Consider the following 12,495-nt stretch of genomic DNA (forward strand, 5'->3'; position numbering starts at 1 on the left):
ATGCCCCTGCTTCTTGACTCACATTTGCGTATAAACCAGCGGACCCTAGTTCCAGTCGCGCGTAACGTCGAACGACCCGTCTGAAAAAAAATTGGTGCGACACTAGGACTTCCCAAGAGGTCGCCCATCTGAGTACTAATCTCACCCAAGCACACTTAACTGTGGAGTCCTGATGGGATCCGGTGCATTAGTGCTGGTATGATCGCACCTGTTTAATTTTCCGCTGCAAATAGATAAACTCATTCCCCTTTTTTCCCCCTCCCGTCATTTATTTTCTTGTGCGTGCGCACTGCACCTCTCGTTCTCGTTCAAATATCAAGTAAAATGCCACGGCGCCGTGACTCACATTTGTGAAAAAACCTGCGGACCATAATTAAAGTCGCGCGTAATGTCGAACAGCACATCTGAAAAAAAGAAAATGGGTGGAACACGAGAACTTCCCAGGGGGTAACCCATCATTGTACTACTTTTTCCAAAGCACACTTAACTACGGAGTTCTGATGGGATCTGGTGCATTTGTGCTGGTGTGACCGCACATGTTTAATTTCGTGCTGAAAATACATACACTCCTTCTTCCCTCCCCCCCTCCCATCATTTGTTTCCTTGTGCGTTCAAACTGCACCTCTCCTTCTCGTTCTAATATCGATTAAAATGCCCCTGCTTCTTGACTCACATTTGCGTATAAACCAGGGGACTCTAGTTCCAGTCGAACGACCCATCTGAAAAAAAATTGTTGCGATAAGAGGACTTCCCAAGAGGTCACCCATCCGAGTACTACTCTCGCCGATGCACACTTAACTGCAGAGTTCTGATGGGATCCAGTGTATTAGTGCTGGTATAATCCCACTAGTTTAATTTTGCGCTTCAAATACATACACTCCTCTTTTGTTCCTCATCCCGTTATTTGTTTCCTTGTGCGTGCGCACTGCACCACCCGTACTCGATCTAATATCAAGTAAAATGCCACGGCGCCGTGACTCACATTTGCTAATAAAGCTGCGAACCATAAATCAAGTCGCGCGTAACGTCGAAAGAATCATCTGCAAAAAGATGGGTGCAATACGAGGACTTAACAAGTGGCCACCTATCCGAGTACTACTCTCGCCCAAGCACACTTAACTGCGGAGTCATGATGGGATCTGTTGCATTAGTGCAGGTATGATCGCACCTGATTAATTTCGCATTGCAAATACATACATTCCTTCTCCTTCCGCCCCCCTCCCATCAATTGTTTCCTTCTGCGTTCACACTGCACCTCTTCTTCTCGTTCTAATATCGATTAAAATGCCCCTGCTTCTTGACTCACATTTGCGTATAAACCAGCGGACCCTAGTTCCAGTCGCGCGTAACGTCGAACGACCCGTTTGAAAAAAAATTGGTGCGACACGAGGACTTCCCAAGAGGTCACCCATCCGAGTACTACTCTCGCCCAAGCACATTTAACTGCGGAGTTCTGATGCGATCCGGTGCATTAGTGCTGGTATGATCGCACCCGTTTAATTCAACGCTGCAAATACATAAACTCCTTTCCTTTCTTCCCCTTCCCGTCATTTGTTTCCTTGTGCGTTCACACTTCACCTCTCATTCTCGTTCTAATATCGATTAAAATGCCCTTGCTTCTTGACTCACATTTGCGTATAAACCAGCGGACCCTAGTTCCAGACGCGCGTAACGTCGAACGACCCGTCTGAAAAAAAATTGGTGCGACACGAGGACTTCCCAGGAGGTCACCCATCCGAGTACTAATCTCGCTAAAGCACACTTAACTGCGGAGTTCTTATGAGATCCGGTGCATTAGTGCTGGTATGATCGCACCTGTTTAATTTCGCGCTGCAAATACATACACTCCTTCTCCTTTATTCCCCCTCCCGTCAATTGTTTCCTTGTGCGTTCACACTGCACCTCTCATTCTCGTTCTAATATCGATTAAAATGCCCCTGCTTCTTGACTCACCTTTGCATATAAACCAGCGGATCCTAGTTCCAGTCGCGTGTAACGTCGAACGACCCGTCTGAAAAAAAATTTGTGCGACACTAGGACTTCCCAAGAGGTCGCCCATCTGAGTACTAATCTCGCCCAAGCACACTTAACTGCGGAGTCCTGATGGGATCCGGTGCATTAGTGCTGGTATGATCGCACCTGTTTAATTTTCCGCTGCAAATAGATAAACTCATTCCCCTTTTTTCCCCCTCCCGTCATTTATTTTCTTGTGCGTGCGCACTGCACCTCTCGTTCTCGTTCAAATATCAAGTAAAATGCCACGGCGCCGTGACTCACATTTATGAAAAAACCTGCGGACCATAATTAAAGTCGCGCGTAACGTCGAACAGCACATCTGAAAAAAAGAAAATGGGTGGAACACGAGAACTTCCCAGGAGGTAACCCATCATTGTACTACTTTCGCCAAAGCACACTTAACTACGGAGTTCTGATGGGATCCGGTGCATTTGTGCTGGTTTGACCGCACATGTTTAATTTCGTGCTGAAAATACATACACTCCTTCTTCCCTCCCCCCCTCCCATCATTTGTTTCCTTGTGCGTTCACACTGCACCTCTCCTTCTCGTTCTAATATCGATTAAAATGCCCCTGATTCTTGACTCACATTTGCGTATAAACCAGCGGACCATAGTTCCAGTCGCGCGTAACGTCGAACGACCCATCTGAAAAAAAATTGTTGCGATACGAGGACTTCCCAAGAGGTCACCCATCCGAGTACTACTCTCGCCCAAGCATGCTTAACTGCAGAGTTCTGATGGGATCCAGTGCATTAGTGCTGGTATGATGCCACTTGTTTAATTTTGCGCTTCAAATACATACACTCCTTCTCTTTTCTTCCTCCTCCCGTCATTTGTTTCCTTGTGCGTGCGCACTGCACCTCCCGTACTCGTTCTAATATCAAGTAAAATGCTACGGCGCCGTGACTCACATTTGTGAATAAACCTGCGGACCATAAATCAAGTCGCGCGTATCGTCGAAAGAATCATCTGCAAAAAGATGGGTGCAACACCAGGACCTCCCAAGAAAATGGGTGAAATATAAGGACTTCGCAGGAGGTCACCCATCCGAGTACCTTTCTCGCCCATGCACCCTTAACTGCAGAGTTCTGATAGAATCCGTTGCATTAGTGCTGGTATGATCCCTCATGTTTCATTCTGCACTACAAATACATACACTCTTTCTCCTCTCATCCCCCCTCCCGTCATTTGTTTCCTTGTGCGTGCACTCTGCATCTCTCTTTCTCTTTCTAATATCAAGTAATATGCCCCAGCACCGTGACTCACCTTTGCAAATGATCCAGCTATTTATAATTCCATTCGCGCGTAACGTCGAACAACCTATCCGAAAAAAAAAATAGGTACAACACGAGGGCTTCCCAGGTGGTGACCCATCCGAGTACTACTCTCGCCCAAGCACACTTAACTGCGAAGTTCTGATGGGCTCCGGAGCTTTAGTGCTGGTATGATCGCACCTGTTTAATTTCGTGCTGCAAATACATACACTCCTTCTCATTTCTTCCCCTCCCGTCATTTGTTTCCTTGTGCGTTCACACTTCACCTCTCATTCTCGTTCTAATATCGATTAAAATGCCCCTGTTTCTTGACTCACATTTGCGTATAAACCAGCGGACCCTAGTTCCAGACGTGCGTAACATCGAACGACCTGTCTGAAAAAAAATTAGTGCGACACGAGGACTTCCCAGGAGGTCACCCATCCGAGTACTAATCTCGCCCAAGCACACTTCACTGCGGAGTTCTGATGGGATCCGGTGCATTAGTGCTGGTATGATCGCACCCGTTTAATTCCGAGCTGCAAATATATAAACTCCTTCCCCTTTCTTCCCCCTCCCGTCATTTCTTTCCTTGTGCGTGCGCACTGCACCTCCTGTTCTCGTTCTAATATCAAGTAAATAGCTACAGCGCCGTGACTCATATTTGCGAATAAACCTGAGGACCATAATTCAAGTCGTGCGTAACGTCGAAAGAATCATCTACAAAAAAATGGGGGCAACACGAGGACTTCACAAGAAAATGGGTGAAATATAAGGACTTCGCATGAGGTAACCAATGCTAGTACTACTCTCGCCCAAGCACCCTTACATACGTAATTCTGATAGAATCCGTTGCATTAGTGCTGGTATGATCGCACCAGTTTAATTTCGCGCTGCAAATACATAAACTCCATCTCCTTTCTTCCCCCTCCCATCATTTGTTTCCTTGTGCGTGCGCACTGCACCTCTCGTTCTCGTTTAAATATCAAGTAAAATGCCACGGCCCCGCGACTCACATTTGCGAGTAAATCTGCGGACCATAATTAAAGTCGCGCGTAGCGTCGAACGGCACATCTGAAAAAAAAAATGGGTGCAACACGAGAACTTCCCAGGAGGTAACCCATCATTGTACTACACTCTTTCTCCTCCCATCCCCCCTCCTGTCATTTGTTTCCTTGTGCGTGCACTCTGCATCTCTCTTTCTCGTTCTAATATCAAGTAATATGCCCCGGCACCGTGACTCACCTTTGCAAATGAACCAGCGGTTTATAATTTCATTCGCGCGTAACGTCGAACAACCCATCCGAGAAAAAAAAGGTGCAACACGAGGGCTTCCCAAGTGGTCACCCATCCGAGTACTACTCTCGCCCAAGCACACCTAACTGCGGAGTTCTGATGGGATCCGGGGCTTTACATACATACACTCCTTCTCCTTTCTTCCCCTCCGTCATTTGTTTCCTTGTGCGTTCACACTTCATCTCTCCTTCTCGTTCTAATATCGATTAAAATGCCCCTGCTTCTTGACTCACATTTGCGTATAAACCAGCGGACCCTAGTTCCAGACTCGCGTAACGTCGAACGACCCGTCTGAAAAAAAATTGGTGCGACACGAGGACTTTCCAGGAGGTCACCCATCCGAGTACTAATCTCGCCCAAGCACACTTAACTGCGGAGTTCTGATGGGATCCAGTGCATTAGTGCTGGTATGATCGCACCTGTTTAATTTCGCGCTACAAATACATAAACTCATTCCCCTTTCTTCCCCCTACCGTCATTTGTTTCCTTGTGCGTGCGCACTGCACCTCCCGTTCTCATTCTAATATCAGGTAAAATGCTACAGCGCCGTGACTCACATTTGCGAATAAACCTGAGGACCATAATTCAAGTTGCGCGTATCGTCGAAAGAATCATCTGCAAAAAAATGGGTGCAACACGAGGACTTCACAAGAAAATGGGTGAAATATAAGGACTTCGCAGGAGGTCACCCATGCTAGTACTACTCTCGCCCAAGCACCCTTACCTACGGAGTTTTGATAGAATCCATTGCATTAGTGCTGGTATGATCGCACCTGTTTCATTTCGCGTTGAAAATACATACACTTTTTCTTCCTCCATCCAACCTCCCGTCATTAGTTTCCTTGTGCGTTCACTCTACATCTCTCTTTCTTGTTCTAATATCGATTAAAATGCCCCTGCTTCTTGACTAACATTTGCGTATGAACTAGTGGACTCTAGTTCCAGTCGCGCGTAACGTCGAACGACCTGTCTGAAAAAAAAAATTAGTGCGACAAGAGGACTTCTCAGGAGGTCACCCATCCGAGTACTACTCTCGCCCAAACACACTTAACTGCGGAATTCTGATGGGATCCGGTGCATTAGTGCTGGTATGATCGAACCTGTTTAATTTCGCGCTGCAAATACATAAACTCCTTCTCCTTTCTTCCCCCTCCCGTCATTTGTTTCCTTGTGCGTGCGCACTGCACCTCTCGTTCTCGTTCAAATATCAAGTAAAATGCCACGGCACCGTGACTCACATTTGCGAATAAATCTGCGGACCATAATTAAAGTCGCGCGTAACTTCGAACGGCACACCTGAAAAAAAGAAAATGGGTGCAACACGAGAACTTCCCAGGAGGTAACCCATCATTGTACTACTTTCGCCAAAGCACACTTAACTGCGGAGTTCTGATGGGATCCGTTGCATTTGTGCTGGTATGATCGCACCCGTTTAATTCTACGCTGCAAATAAATAAACTCCTTCTCCTTTCTTCCCCCTCCTGTCATTTGTTTCCTTGTGCGTGCGCACTGCACCTCCCGTGCTCGTTCTAATATCAAGTAAAATGCTACGGTGCCGTGACTCACATTTGCGAATAAACTTGAGGACCATAATTCAAGTCGCGCGTATCGTCGAAAGAATCATCTGCAAAAAAATGGGTGCAACACGAGGACTTCTTAAGAAAATGGGTGAAATATAAGAACTTCGCAGGAGGTCACCCATCCTAGTGCTTCTCTCGCCCAAGCACCCTTAACTTGCGGATTTCTGATAGAATCCGTTGCATTGGTGCTGGATGATTGCTCATGTTTCATTCTGCACTGCAAATACATAAACTTTTTCTCCCTCCATCCCCCCTCCCGTCATTTGTTTCCTTGTGCGTGCACTCTGCATCTCTATTTCTCATTCTAATATCAATTAAAATGGCCCTGCTTCTTGACTCACATTTGCGTATAAACCAGTGGACCCTAGTTCCAGTCGCGCGTAACGTCGAACGACCCGTCTGAAAAAAAAAATTAGTGCAAACGAGGACTTCCCAGGAGGTCACCCATCCGAGTACTACTCTCGCCTAAGCACACTTAAATGCGGAGTTTTGATGAGATCCGGTGCATTAGTGCTGGTATGATCGCAACTGTTTGATTTTGCGCTGCAAATACATAAACTCATTCCCCTTTCTTCCTCCACCCGTCATTTGTTTCCTTGTGCGTGCGCACTGCACCTCCTGTTCTCGTTCTAATATCAAGTAAAATGCTACAGCGCCGTGACTTACATATGCAAATAAACCTGAGGACCATAATTCAAGTCGCGCGTAACGTCGAAAGAATCATCTGCAAAAAAATGAGTGCAACACGAGGACTTCACAAGAAAATTGGTGAAATATAAGGACTTCGTAGGAGGTAACCCATGCTAGTACTACTCACGTCCAAGCACCCTTACCTATGGAGTTCTGATAGAATCCGTTGCATTAGTGCTGGTATGATCGCACCTGTTTCATTTCGTGCTTAAAATACATACACTCCTTCTCTTTCCCTCCCCCTCCCATCAATTGTTTCCTTGTGCGTTCACACTGCACCTCTCCCTCTCGTTCTAATATCGATTAAAATGCCCCTGCTTCTTGACTCACATTTGCATATAAACCAACGGACCATAGTTCCAGTCGCGCGTAACGTCGAACGACCCGTCTGAAAAAAAATTGGTGCGACACGAGGACTTACCAGGAGGTCACCCATCCGAGTACTACTCTCGCCCAAGCGCACTTAACTGGGGAGTTCTAATGGGATCCGGTGCATTAGTGCTGGTATGATCGCACCCGTTTAATTCCGCGCTGCAAATATATAAACTCCTTCTCATTTCCTCCCCCTCCCGCCATTTGTTTCCTTGTGCGTGTACACTGCACCTCTCGTTCTCGTTCAAATATCAAGTAAAATGCCACGGCGCCGTGACTCACATTTGCGAATAAATATTTGGACCATAATTAAAGTCGCGCGTAACGTCGAACGGCACATCAGAAAAAAAGAAAATGGGTGCAACACGAGAACTTCCCACGAGGTAACCCATCATTGTACTACTTTCGCCAAAGTACACTTAACTGCGGAGTTCTGATGGGATCCGTTGCATTTGTGCTGGTATGATCGCACCCGTTTAATTTCGCGCTTCAAATACATAAACTCCTTCTCTTTTCTTCCCCCTCCCATCATTTGTTTCCTTGTGCGTTCACACTGCACCTCTCCTTCTCGTTCTAATATCGATTAAAATGCCCCTGATTCTTGACTCATATTTGCGTGTAAACCAGTGGACCATAGTTCTAGTCGCGCGTAACGTCGAACAACCCGTCTAAAAAAAAAATTAGTACGACACGAGGACTTCCAAGGAGGTCACCCATCCGAGTACTACTCTCGCCCAAGCACACTTAACTGCAGAGTTCTGATGGGATCCAGTGCATTACTGCTGGTATGATCGCACCCGTTTAATTCCGCGCTGCAAATACATAAACTCCTTCTCCTTTCTTCCCCCTCCTTTCATTTGTTTCCTTGTGCGTGCGCACTGCACCTCCTGTGCTCGTTTTAATATCAATTAAAATACTACGGTGCCGTGACTCATATTTGCGAATAAACCTGAGGACCATAATTCAAGTCGCGCGTATCGTCGAAAGAATCATCTGCAAAAAAATGGGTGGAACACGAGGACTTCCAAAGAAAATGGGTGAAATATAAGGACTTCGCAGGAGGTCACCCATCCTAGTTCTACTCTAAAACCAAGCAACCTTAACTTGCGGAGTTCTGATAGAATCCATTGCATTGGTGCTGGTATGATTGCTCATGTTTCATTTCGTGCTGAAAATACATAAACTCCTTCTCCTTCCCTCCCCCTCCCATCAATTGTTTCCTTGTGCGTTCACACTGCACCTCTTCTTCTCGTTCTAATATCGATTAAAATGCCCCTGCTTCTTGACTCACATTTGCGTATAAACCAGCGGACCCAAGTTTCAGTCGCGCGTAACGTCGAACGACCCGTCTGAAAAAAAATTTTTGCGACACGAGGACTTCCCAGGAGGTCACCCATCCGAGTACAACTCTCGCCCAAGCACACTTAACTGCAGAGTTCTGATGGGATCCGGTGCATTAGTGCTGGTATGATCGGAACCGTTTAATTTTGCGCTGCAAATACATAAACTCCTTCTCCTTTCTTCCCCCTCCCGTCATTTGTTTCCTTGTGCGTGCGCACTGCACCTCCCGTGCTCGTTCTTATATCATGTAAAATACCACGGCGCCGTGACTCACATTTGCGAATAAATCAGCGGACCATAATTAAAGTCACGCGTAACGGCGAACGGCACATATGAAGAAAAAAAAATGAGTGCAACACGAGAACTTCACCAGAAAATGGGTGAAATATAAGGACTTCGCAGGAGGTAACCCATGCTAGTACTACTCTCGCCCAAGCACCCTTACCTACGAAGTTCTGATAGAATTCGTTCCATTAGTGCTGGTATGATCGCACCTGTTTGATTTCGTGCTGAAAATACATATACTACTTCTCTTTCCCTCCCCCTCCCATCAATTGTTTCCTTGTGCGTTCACACTGCACCTCTCCTTTTCGTTCTAATATGGATTAAAATGCCCCTACTTCTTGACTCACATTTGCGTATAAACCAGCGGACCTTAGTTCCAGTCGCGCGTAACGTCGAACGACCCGTCTGAAATTAAATTTGTGCGACACAAGGACTTCCCAGGAGGTCACCCATCCGAGTACTAGTCTCGCCCAAGCTCACTTAACTGCTAAGTTCTGATGGGATCCGGTGCATTAGTGCTGGTATGATCGCACCCTTTTAATTCTGCGCTGCAAAAACATAAACTCCTTCTCCTTTCTTCCCCCTCCCGTCATTTGTTTCCTTGTGCGTGCACACTGCACCTCCCGTGCTCGTTCTAATATCAAGTAAAATGCTACGGTGCCGTGACTCACATCTGCGGTTAAACCTGAGGACCATAATTCAAGTCGCGCGTATCGTCGAGAGAATCATCTGCAAAAAAATGGGTGCAACACAAGAACTTCCTAAGAAAATGGGTGAAATATAAGGACTTCGCAGGAGGTCACCCATCCTAGAGCTACTCTCGCCCAAGCACCCTTAACTTGCGGAGTTCTGATAGAATCCGTTGCATTGGTGCTGGTATGATTGCTCATGTTTCATTCTGCGCTGCAAATACATACACTTTTTCTCCCTCCATCCCCCCTCCCGTCATTTGTTTCCTTTTGCGTGCACTCTGCATCTCTCCTTCTCGTTCTAATATCGATTAAAATGCCCATACTTCTTGACTCACATTTGCGTATAAACCAGTGGACCCTAGTTCAAGTCGTGCGTAACGTCGAACGACCCGTCCTAAAAAAAAATTAGTGCGACACGAGGACTTCCCAGGAGGTCACCCATCCGAGTACTACTCTCGCCCAAACACACTTAACTGCGGAGTTCTGATGGGATCCGGTGCATTAGTGCTGGTATGATCGCACCTGTTTAATTTTGCACTGCAAATACATAAAATCCTTATCCTTTCTTCCCCCTCCCTTCATTTATTTCCTTGTGCGTGCGCACTGTACCTCTCGTTCTCGTTCAAATATCAAGTAAAATGCCACTGCGCCGTGACTCACATTTGCGAATAAATCTGCGGAACATAATTAAAGTCGCGCATAACGTCGAACGGCACATCTGAAAAAAAAAAATGGGTGCAACACGAGAACTTCCCAGGAGGTAACCGATCATTGTACTACTTTCGCCAAAGCACACTTAACTGCGAAGTTCTGATGGGATCCGGAGCTTTAGTGCTGGTATGATCGCACCTATTTAATTTCGCGCTGCAAATACATACACTCCTTCTCCTTTCTTCCCCCTCCCGTCATTTTTTTCCTTGTGCGTTCACACTTCACCTCTCATTTTCGTTCTAATATCGATTAAAATGCCCCTGCTTCTTGACTCACATTTGCGTATAAACCAGCGGACCCTAGTTCCAGATGCGCGTAACGTCGAACGACCCGTCTGAAAAAAAATTGGTGTGACACGAGGACTTCACAAGAAAATGGGTGAAATATAAGGACTTCGCAGGAGGTAACCCATGCTAGTACTACTCTCGCCCAAGCACCCTTACCTACGGAGTTCTGATAGAATCCGTTTTATTAGTGCTGGTATGATCGCACCTGTTTCATTTCGTGCTGAAAATACATACACTCCTTCTCCTTCCCTCCCCCTCCCATCAATTGTTTCCTTGTGCGTTCACACTGCACCTCTCCTTCTCGTTCTAATATTGAATAAAATACCCCTGCTTCTTGACTCACATTTGCGTATAAACCAGCGGACCCTAGTTCCAGTCGTGCGTAACGTCAAATGACCCGTCTGAAAAAGAAATTGGTGCAACACGAGGACTTCCCAGGAGGTCACCCATCCGAGTACTACTCTCGCCCAAGCAAACTTAACTACGGAGTTCTGAGGGGATCCGGTTCATTAGTGCTGGTATTATCGCACCCGTTTAATTCTGCGCTGCGAATACATAAACTCCTTCTCCTTTATTCCCCCTCCCGTCATTTGTTTCCTTCTGCGTGCGCACTGCACCTCCCGTGCTCGTTCTAATATCAAGTAAAATGCTACGGTGCTGTGACTCACATTTGCGAATAAACCTGAGGACCATAATTCAAGTCGTGTGTATCGTCGAAAGAATCATCTGCAAAAAAAATGCATGCAACATGAGGACTTCCTAAGAAAATGGGTGAAATATAAGGACTTCGCAGGAGGTCACCCATCCTAGTGCTACTCTCGCCCAAGCACCCTTAACTTGCGGAGTTCTGATAGAATCCGTTGCATTGGTGCTGGTATGATTGCTCATGTTTCATTCTGCGCTGCAAATACATACACTTTTTCTCCCTCCATCCCCCTTCCCGTCATTTGTTTCCTTGTGCGTGCACTCTGCATCTCTCCTTCTCGTTCTAATATCGATTAAAATGCCCCTGCTTCTTGACTCACATTTGCGTATAAACCAGTGGACCATAGTTCCAGTCGCGCGTAACGTCGAACGACCCGTCTGAAAAAAAAATTAGTGTGACACGAGGACTTCCCAAGAGGTCACCCATCCGAGTACTACTCTCGCCCAAGCACACTAAACTGCGGAGTTCTGATGGGATCCGGTGCATTAGTGCTGGTATGATCGCACCTGTTTAATTTGGCGCTGCAAATACATAAACTCCTTCTCCTTTCTTCCCCCTCCCGTCATTTGTTTCCTTGTGCGTGCGCACTGCACCTCTCGTTGTCGTTCAAATATCATGTAAAATGCCACGGGGCCGTGACTCACATTTGCGAATAAATCTGCGGACCATAATTAAAGTCGCGCGTAACGTCGAACGGCACATCTGAAAAAAAGAAAATGGGTGCAACACGAGAACTTCCCAGGAGGTAACCCATCAATGTACTACTTTCGCCAAAGCACACTTAACTGCGGAGTTCTGATGAAATCCGGTGCATTTGTGCTGGTGTGACTGCACCTGTTTAATTTCTTGCTGAAAATACATACACTCCTTCTTCCCTCCCCCCCTCCCATCATTTGTTTCCTTGTGCGTTCATACTGCACCTCTCATTCTCGTTCTAGTATCGATAAAAATGTCCCTGATTCTTGACTCACATTTGCGTATAAACCAGCGGACCATAGTTCCAGTCGCGCGTAACGTCGAACGACCCATCTGAAAAAAAATTATTGCGATACGAGGACTTCCCAAGAGGTCATCCATCCGAGTACTACTCTCGCCCAAGCACGCTTAACTGCATAGTTCTGATGGGATCCAGTGCATTAGTGCTGGTATGATGCCACTTGTTTAATTTTGCGCTTCAAATACATACACTCCTTCTCTTTTCTTCCTCCTCCTGTCATTTGTTTCCTTGTGCGTGCGCACTGCACCTCCCGTACTCGTTCTAATAT

General features: G+C 46.3%; 3 non-coding genes and 21 pseudogenes across 3 annotated transcripts; all 24 read right to left on the bottom strand.

Annotated features, from left to right (window-relative positions):
* Window positions 1-91: 91 nt before the first annotated feature.
* Window positions 92-210, bottom strand: LOC148257562 (5S ribosomal RNA; annotated as a pseudogene).
* Window positions 211-730: 520 nt separating this feature from the next.
* Window positions 731-849, bottom strand: LOC148257563 (5S ribosomal RNA; annotated as a pseudogene).
* A 526-nt stretch (window positions 850-1,375) lies between these two features.
* LOC148257564 (5S ribosomal RNA) lies at window positions 1,376-1,494 on the bottom strand. Its single transcript, XR_015820225.1, has one exon. It is a non-coding gene; the product is annotated as a 5S ribosomal RNA (ribosomal RNA).
* A 204-nt stretch (window positions 1,495-1,698) lies between these two features.
* LOC148257565 (5S ribosomal RNA) lies at window positions 1,699-1,817 on the bottom strand (annotated as a pseudogene).
* Window positions 1,818-2,022: 205 nt separating this feature from the next.
* On the bottom strand, window positions 2,023-2,141 carry LOC148257566 (5S ribosomal RNA; annotated as a pseudogene).
* A 207-nt stretch (window positions 2,142-2,348) lies between these two features.
* Window positions 2,349-2,469, bottom strand: LOC148257567 (5S ribosomal RNA; annotated as a pseudogene).
* Window positions 2,470-2,673: 204 nt separating this feature from the next.
* On the bottom strand, window positions 2,674-2,791 carry LOC148257568 (5S ribosomal RNA; annotated as a pseudogene).
* Window positions 2,792-3,354: 563 nt separating this feature from the next.
* On the bottom strand, window positions 3,355-3,473 carry LOC148257569 (5S ribosomal RNA; annotated as a pseudogene).
* A 204-nt stretch (window positions 3,474-3,677) lies between these two features.
* Window positions 3,678-3,796, bottom strand: LOC148257570 (5S ribosomal RNA). Its single transcript, XR_015821181.1, has one exon. It is a non-coding gene; the product is annotated as a 5S ribosomal RNA (ribosomal RNA).
* A 1,072-nt stretch (window positions 3,797-4,868) lies between these two features.
* On the bottom strand, window positions 4,869-4,987 carry LOC148257571 (5S ribosomal RNA; annotated as a pseudogene).
* Window positions 4,988-5,549: 562 nt separating this feature from the next.
* Window positions 5,550-5,668, bottom strand: LOC148257572 (5S ribosomal RNA; annotated as a pseudogene).
* A 209-nt stretch (window positions 5,669-5,877) lies between these two features.
* Window positions 5,878-5,996, bottom strand: LOC148257573 (5S ribosomal RNA; annotated as a pseudogene).
* Window positions 5,997-6,556: 560 nt separating this feature from the next.
* LOC148257574 (5S ribosomal RNA) lies at window positions 6,557-6,676 on the bottom strand (annotated as a pseudogene).
* Window positions 6,677-7,235: 559 nt separating this feature from the next.
* On the bottom strand, window positions 7,236-7,354 carry LOC148257575 (5S ribosomal RNA; annotated as a pseudogene).
* Window positions 7,355-7,563: 209 nt separating this feature from the next.
* LOC148257576 (5S ribosomal RNA) lies at window positions 7,564-7,682 on the bottom strand (annotated as a pseudogene).
* A 206-nt stretch (window positions 7,683-7,888) lies between these two features.
* LOC148257577 (5S ribosomal RNA) lies at window positions 7,889-8,007 on the bottom strand (annotated as a pseudogene).
* A 561-nt stretch (window positions 8,008-8,568) lies between these two features.
* On the bottom strand, window positions 8,569-8,687 carry LOC148257578 (5S ribosomal RNA; annotated as a pseudogene).
* Window positions 8,688-9,250: 563 nt separating this feature from the next.
* Window positions 9,251-9,369, bottom strand: LOC148257579 (5S ribosomal RNA; annotated as a pseudogene).
* A 562-nt stretch (window positions 9,370-9,931) lies between these two features.
* LOC148257580 (5S ribosomal RNA) lies at window positions 9,932-10,050 on the bottom strand. Its single transcript, XR_015821109.1, has one exon. It is a non-coding gene; the product is annotated as a 5S ribosomal RNA (ribosomal RNA).
* A 208-nt stretch (window positions 10,051-10,258) lies between these two features.
* LOC148257581 (5S ribosomal RNA) lies at window positions 10,259-10,377 on the bottom strand (annotated as a pseudogene).
* A 560-nt stretch (window positions 10,378-10,937) lies between these two features.
* LOC148257582 (5S ribosomal RNA) lies at window positions 10,938-11,056 on the bottom strand (annotated as a pseudogene).
* Window positions 11,057-11,619: 563 nt separating this feature from the next.
* LOC148257583 (5S ribosomal RNA) lies at window positions 11,620-11,738 on the bottom strand (annotated as a pseudogene).
* Window positions 11,739-11,947: 209 nt separating this feature from the next.
* LOC148257584 (5S ribosomal RNA) lies at window positions 11,948-12,066 on the bottom strand (annotated as a pseudogene).
* Window positions 12,067-12,270: 204 nt separating this feature from the next.
* Window positions 12,271-12,388, bottom strand: LOC148257585 (5S ribosomal RNA; annotated as a pseudogene).
* Window positions 12,389-12,495: the final 107 nt, after the last annotated feature.

The sequence above is a fragment of the Carica papaya genome, chromosome 5 (genome assembly GCF_054855325.1).
Source record: "Carica papaya isolate Zhongbai chromosome 5, ASM5485532v1, whole genome shotgun sequence".
NCBI classification, from domain to species: domain Eukaryota; kingdom Viridiplantae; phylum Streptophyta; class Magnoliopsida; order Brassicales; family Caricaceae; genus Carica; species Carica papaya.